Consider the following 7,144-nt stretch of genomic DNA (forward strand, 5'->3'; position numbering starts at 1 on the left):
TGGGTAAGGTGGAGGGTCAGAGAAAAAGAGGAAGACCCCCAACGAGATGGATCAACCAGGTGACATCATTGATGGCGTCAAGTGTGGCAGTGGTAGTGAGGTTGGCTCAGGATCGGACATTGTTTCGTTCTGCTGTGCATGGGGTCGCTATGAGTCGGTTCCGACTCGATGGCACCTGACAACATAACTTCATCATAACCATGTTTATTTTGCCATCTACAGATAAAGTTCAGCTCTGCTGACATACCCTCCTGATGAGATTTAAAAAAAAAATTTTTTTTTGACAAAAATTTCCATCAGAGCTACTACAAGAACAAGCAAGTTGTTTGCTGGGGAGCCATCAAGGCAAGCAATCAAGTCTCTTCAGGACAAATCCCCTCCAAGACTGAAACGCAAAGGAACCACATGAGCAGGCATGTAATCTTGCTGGTGACCACACTGGTCTACTGGTGAGTAGAAGAGGGGAAAAGGCAGCAATGAAGAAATGGGCTGAGTTCAACCACTATCTATAGACTACCATTGACCTGGAAATGAGAGAGAGAAGAGGAAGGGCTGGGTGGTCTGAAATGTGATGAGCCCATGGACAAGGATATAGCCATGGAGGGCTAGAGCTGAGAGTGAAGCATCCAGCTGATATGAAATAAGGGGAGATGCACAAGAACACCCAAACTTGTAGATAGTACCCATTTGACCTAGCCTCAATACCTTGATGATCAGAACACGACTAGAGGAAGATTTAAAAAAACAACTTTTGATAAAGGAAACTGGTGTAAATTGCTACAATTTGATGAACTTGGCCTAGACTTATGGATGTAGTAGCTCAAAATACCAACTGAGAAGGAAGGAGTCTTCACATCAAGCATCAATCCTATCCTCTCTGGACACAGGGTAGATATAGACAAGCAACTTAGACATTGGCTACCTAAAATTAGGGTCTATAAAGGCATGAAGTGACTAGCTTACAAGAGGGAGTTTAGTTTCAGAGTGTGAGGAGAAAGGTAGAGTCCCCACTGAATAGTTTTCATCTTGTATAGATGGGTCTGGTGAAAAGAGATGAAGATAAGATTCTTATAATTTAATACTGAGTAATTGTTATCATGACTACTTGCTATTGTCACAACTGAAAAGGTAGAAGTTTTGTAACAAAAATGAGGGAGTAGTTAATCTTACAGTTCAGAAACAGAGGACCCTAAGACAATCAAGGGAGAAGAGAACTAGCAGAATGCAGAGAAGCAGTGACACCAGAGATGGAAACAGAGATTAGGACATGGAGAGAGGGAGCAACTGAGGTCTCTGGACTTAGGAAAGAAAGAGACTGGGTGCCGGCAGCCAGGAAGCAGGCTTCCAGAATGTACCCTTTGGTTGTTCAAATTATTATATATTCCTGAGTGTTTCTATGTATATCTCCCTTCCTACCCCCCATCAAAAAAAAAAAAAAAAGAGGAAATGGAAGCAAATATTGCTAAATGATGAGGTATGGAGGAGATCGTGATCATTGCAATGAAATTATGGTGTAAAGCCAATGTTCTCCCATATAAAATATCTCTCAGTTCATAATAAAAAGTTAAAAACAAATTCCTGCAAAAAAATATGGAAAGTCCAATATTTTGAACTTGGAGTCTACCAGACTAAATCAAGACTTCAAGAACTCTGGAATGTGACAGGGTTTACAAATTACAGCTGGGTTCTCTGGAGAAGCAAAACCAGTGAAACTTTTATATGTAAATACATGTGCTGTTGTTAAGTGCTTTCCAGTCAGTACCAACTTATAGCAACCCTGTAGAGGGCTTCCAGAGGGCAGAGAGTAGGTTTGAACCACTGACCTTGTGGTTGACATTCCAGTGCTTATTCTATAGTGCCACACCGGGACGCTCACTCTCTCTAAATATTTATATATATTACATATATGTGTGTGTGTGTGTGTGTGTGTGTATACATTAGCCCACAGCACCACATCAGGAGTCCATATGCATGTGTGTGTGTGTGTATATGGACTCCTGATGTGGTGCTGTGGGCTAATGTGCTAGACTGCAAGGTCAGTTTAAATAGCAAGGTCAGCAGTTCAAGCTTACTAGCTGCACCTCCGAAACCCTATACAGGGTTGCTATGGGCCATAATCAACTCAACAGCACTTAACGACAATAGCAACAACAGAGTGGAAATGACTACACAGTTGTAGAGATGGGAGAGTCCCAAATCCAGGTCAGATGAACCAAGTTCAGCTGGCAGCCAGGTCCAGCAGATCGCTGATGGCTCCCAGGATTAGTAGGTAATAGAGCAGGCCACTGGCTCAAGACCAAAGAATGGAAGGTCAGAGAATGAGCCAAATGGAAGACCCAGCCCCAGTAGAAAGCAAAAAGTTTTGCTTCAGTGTCTAAATATATGGGAAGGAAGCCATAGAGGAAGCCACAGAGGAGACATCCTTTCAATTGACTGGCTGCTCATAGCAGAATTAATCATAGAGCTAATCACATTGTGTTAGATCTCATTATAGTGAGAACTAAGGAGCTCTGTTAAGGAGCTCTGGTAACGTAGTGGTTATAAATTGGGCTGCAAACCTTAAGGTCAGCAGTTCGAAACTACCAGCCACTCAGCAGGAGAAAGATGAGGCTTTCTGTTCCCGTAAAGATTTACAGCCTTGGAAACCCTGTACAGGGCCCCTATGGGTTAGCACCGACTCGATGGCACTTAACAACAACAACAAGGAGATCTGTTAGTGTAGTGGTTATGAGTTGGGCTGCTATCCTAAAGGTCAGCAGTTCAAAACTACTAGCCATTCTGCAGTGAGGCAGGAGAAAGATGGGGCTTTCTGCTCCTGTAAATATTTACAGCCTTGGAAACCCTATGTAGTGTTGCTATGAGTCCGATCTGACTCCATGGCACACCATCACCATGGAGATTACTACATTTCAACGGTGAATCCACTGAGACTCCTGGACCACTCAACTTGATACAAAACCTTAACTATCACACATGTGGAAGTTGGACAATGAATAAGGAAGATTGGAAAACACATGATGCATTTTAATTATGGTATTGGTGAAGAATCCTGAAAGTACCATGGACTGTCTGAAGAACAAGCAAGTCTGTCTTGATAAAATACAACCAGAGTACTCCTTAGAAGCTAGGATGGTGAGACTTGCCTCTCGTAATTTGGACATGTTTTCAAGAGAGACCAGTCCCTGAAAAAGGGCATCATGCTGAGAAAAGCAGGAGTTCAGTGAAAAAAAGGAAGACCCCCAACAAGATGGATTGACAGGGTGACAATAACAATGGGTTCAAACACATTAACAATTATGAGGATGGCGCAGAACTAGGCAGTGTTCTGTTCTCTTGTGTGTAGGGTCACTATGAGTCATAGCTGACCCTGTGTAGGATTTCCAAGGAATGGCTGGTGAGTTTGAACCACCAACCTGGAGGTTCAAACTTGCCTTGCAGTCCAGTGCTTATCCTCCAGTACCAGCCCAGGACTCCTACAAAACTAACAACATAAAATTTGTAAATGAGGTCTCTTTTCTCCTCTAAAACAGTAGCGGTTTGCTGTACACCGTGTGCAATGCAAAGTCTTTTCTCCGTCCTTCCTGTGAAACCTTTAATCTCTGCTACTTGACTCCTTGAAGCTTTTCAGTACGTGTTCTATTTTTAGTCTAACTTGAAGATGCACTTATTTCTGTGTCCAGGTGAGTGATGAGATGAAAACCAGGACAGTGTCTGGTGCCAAAAGCCCAAGGATAAGAGAAGTGACAACTGAGAAACCTCTGGTTTACAGACTTGGATCCCAGATTAGGTGCTTTGCCCAAAGATAAGTGATAAGAGAGGATTTTAACCCATGTGTGTCCATTTCTAGTGTTTTTATTACTTGTATTTGTCTTCACTGCTTCTGACTGCAGAACACCACGTCAACATTGTAGGAAATAAAAATACATGACTCACATCAATTTTTTCCCTCTAATGAGCATTAATCAGCTACAATACGCAGGAAGTGACCATTTGAATCAGACAATCATATAGTCTGCATGCTGGGAATGATTAATTGAAGAGGAATGGTGTTGCATTCATCCTCAAAAAGAACATTTCACGATCTATCCTGAAGTACAATGTTGTCAGTGATATAATTGTATCCATTGCCTCAAAGGAAAATTAGCTAATATGTTGTTGTTGTTGTTAAGTGCCATCAAGTTGGTTCTGACCCATAGCGACCCTATATAGGGTTTCCAAGGAGTGACTGGTGAGCTTGAACCGCCAACCTTGCAGTTCAAACGGCTTTTCAGTCTGGCACATTAACCCACAGTGCCACCCCAGGACGCCATGTGACTACTATTGAAATAGATGCATCAACCACTGATGCCAATGATGAAAAAATGGAAGAAATCTATCATAATTTCTGCCATCTGGAACTGATCAAACATGCAATCAAAATGCATTGATAATTACTGGTGGTTGGTATACAAAGTTGGAAACAAACAAACAAACAAAAAATTGGTAGTTGAAAAATATGGCCTTGGTGGTAAAAATGACGTGAGATGTCACCTGATAGAATTTTGTAAGACCAAGGACTTATTTATCAGAAATCTCTTTTTTAGCAATATGAATAGTGACTGTACATGTAGATCAGTGCATTAACCCACAGCACCACACCAGGACTCAATGGCACTTAACAACAACAACAACATACCTGTAGAGGAGTCTTAGTGTGGTGCTGTGGGTTACTGCACTGGACTTCAAAGTTGTTTGAACTGCAAGGTCAGAAGTTCAAGCTCACCAGCTGCTCCTTGGAAACCCTATACAGGGTCGCTATGACACTTAACAATAATAACATGCATGTAGACATCCCCATATGAAACAAACAGGAATAAAATAAACTGCATCAGGGGAAGAATTAAGAGAAGCTCAATATTAGCAGTCAACTGCAAAAGAGACCATAAATTGCTCATAATAAGTTCAAGGTGAAGAAAAGTAAAACAAGACATGAGAGATAAGCACAACCTTGAGCACATGCCACCTGAATTTAGAGACCATCTGAAAACTAATGTGATACATTGAACATTAATAACCAAAGTCCAGATGAGTTCTAAGATGACATCAAGGACTTCACATAATAAGAAAGAAAAAGATCATTTAAAAGACATGAAAGAAAGGACCCAAATAGATGTCAGAAGAGATCGTGAAAAGTGCTCATATAACTAGAGCAAATGATGAAGTAAAAGAGCCGAACCGATTTCAAAGGGCTGCTCATTCCATTGAAGTATTATAATGAAATGTCCAAATACCTGCAGTTAGAAAGCCAAAATAGAAGAACATGCTTGGTATATCTCCAGTAGAAAGACTGGAAGAAAAATGCCAAGCCTCAAGTTGCAATGAGGATCCTAAGGACAAAATTTTATGGATAAAAAATAGTTGAACAATGAATAAGCATAACCATAGAAGTATTGATGCATTTGAATTATGGTGCTGGAGAAGAATATTGAAAGTACCAAGGACAAGCAAATTTGTGTTGGAAGAAATACAGACAAAATACTCCTTAGAAATGAGAATGATGAGCTATCATCTCTCATACTTGGTATATGGTGTCAGGAGGGACCAGTCGCATGCTTGGAAAAGTGGAGGGTTAGTGAAAAAGAGGAAGACTCCCAACAAGAAGGATTGACAAAGTAGCAGCAACAATGGGTTCAAACATAACAATTATGAGGATGGTGTAGGGTCAGGCAGTGTCTCATTCTGTTGTGCAGAGTGCCGCTATGAGTCAGAACTAACTTGACAGCAGCTAGGAAACAACAATATGGGCAAAATATTGAACACTGCTGGAAGCATCAAAAGAAGATGAAGGAATACACTTTACCAAAAAGAATTGATCAACATTCAACAATTTCAGGAAGTTGTTGTTATTGTTGTTGTTAAGTGCCGTGGAGTCGGTTCCGACTCATAGCGACCCTATACAGAGTTTCCGAGGCTGTAAATCTTTATGGGAGCAGAAAGCCTCATCTTTCTCCAGCGGAACAGCTGGTAGTTTCGAATTGCTGGCCTTGCGACTTGCAGCCCAATTCGTAACCATTACATTACCACAGTATTCATTTAAGACACGATGGTATTGAAGGAAGAAGGTCAAGCTGCACTGAAGGCATTGAAGTAAAGCAAATTTCCAGAAATTGACAGAATGCCAATTAGAATGTCTCTACAAACAGGTTCAACACTGGAAGCTCGGTCCTCTATGCCAAGAAATTTGGGAGGCAACTACCTGAACAACCAACTGAAGGAGATCCATATTTGTGTTCCTTCCAAAGAAAGGCAATTCAACAGACTGAGAAAAGGATTAAACAATATCACACACAAGTAAAAATTTGCTGAACAAAATTGTAAAAATGCTTTCAGCAGTACATCAATAGAAAGCTGCCAGGAATTCAAGCCAGATTCAGAAAAGGATGTGGAATGAGGGATATCATTGATGATGTCAGAAGGATCTTAGTTGAAAGGAGGGAATACAAAAAGCTATTTACCTATATTTTCTTGACCCTGCAAAGGCATTTAACTGTGTGGCTCATAACAAATTATGCATTATGTTGAGAATAATGGGAATTCCAGAACACTTAATAGCACTCATGCAGAAACTGAGCATAAACCAAAAGACAGATAGAACAGATACTTCATGGTTTAAAATCTGGAAAGGCGTGCGTTGGAGTGGTCTTCTTTTGCCATACTTATTCAATCTGTATTTGAGCTAATAGTCTAAGAAGCTGAACTATGTGAAAAAGAAAATGGTATCACAATTGGAAGAAGACTCACTAACAACTTGCAATATGCAAATGGTACAACCTTGCTTGCTGAAAGTGAAGAGGATTAGAAGTATTTCTGATGAAAATCAAAGACTCCAGCCTTCAGCATGGATTGCACCACAACGAAAAGAAAAAAAAAACAAAAAACTCCTCACAAGGGAATCAATAAGAACATCATGATAAACAGAAAGGACTGAAGTTGTTAAGGATTTAGTTTTACTGGGATCCACAATTAGTGCCCATGAAAACAGCAGTTGAGAAATGAAACAATGTATTGCATTTGATTAATGTGCTGCAAAAGATCTCTGAAAGAGATCTAAGAGTACTAAGAACTAAAGATGTCACTCTGAGGACTAAGTTGTGCCTACCCCAAA

Source organism: Chrysochloris asiatica, unplaced genomic scaffold (assembly GCF_000296735.1).
Source record: "Chrysochloris asiatica unplaced genomic scaffold, ChrAsi1.0 scaffold00001, whole genome shotgun sequence".
In the NCBI taxonomy this organism is placed as follows: Eukaryota; Metazoa; Chordata; class Mammalia; order Afrosoricida; family Chrysochloridae; genus Chrysochloris; species Chrysochloris asiatica.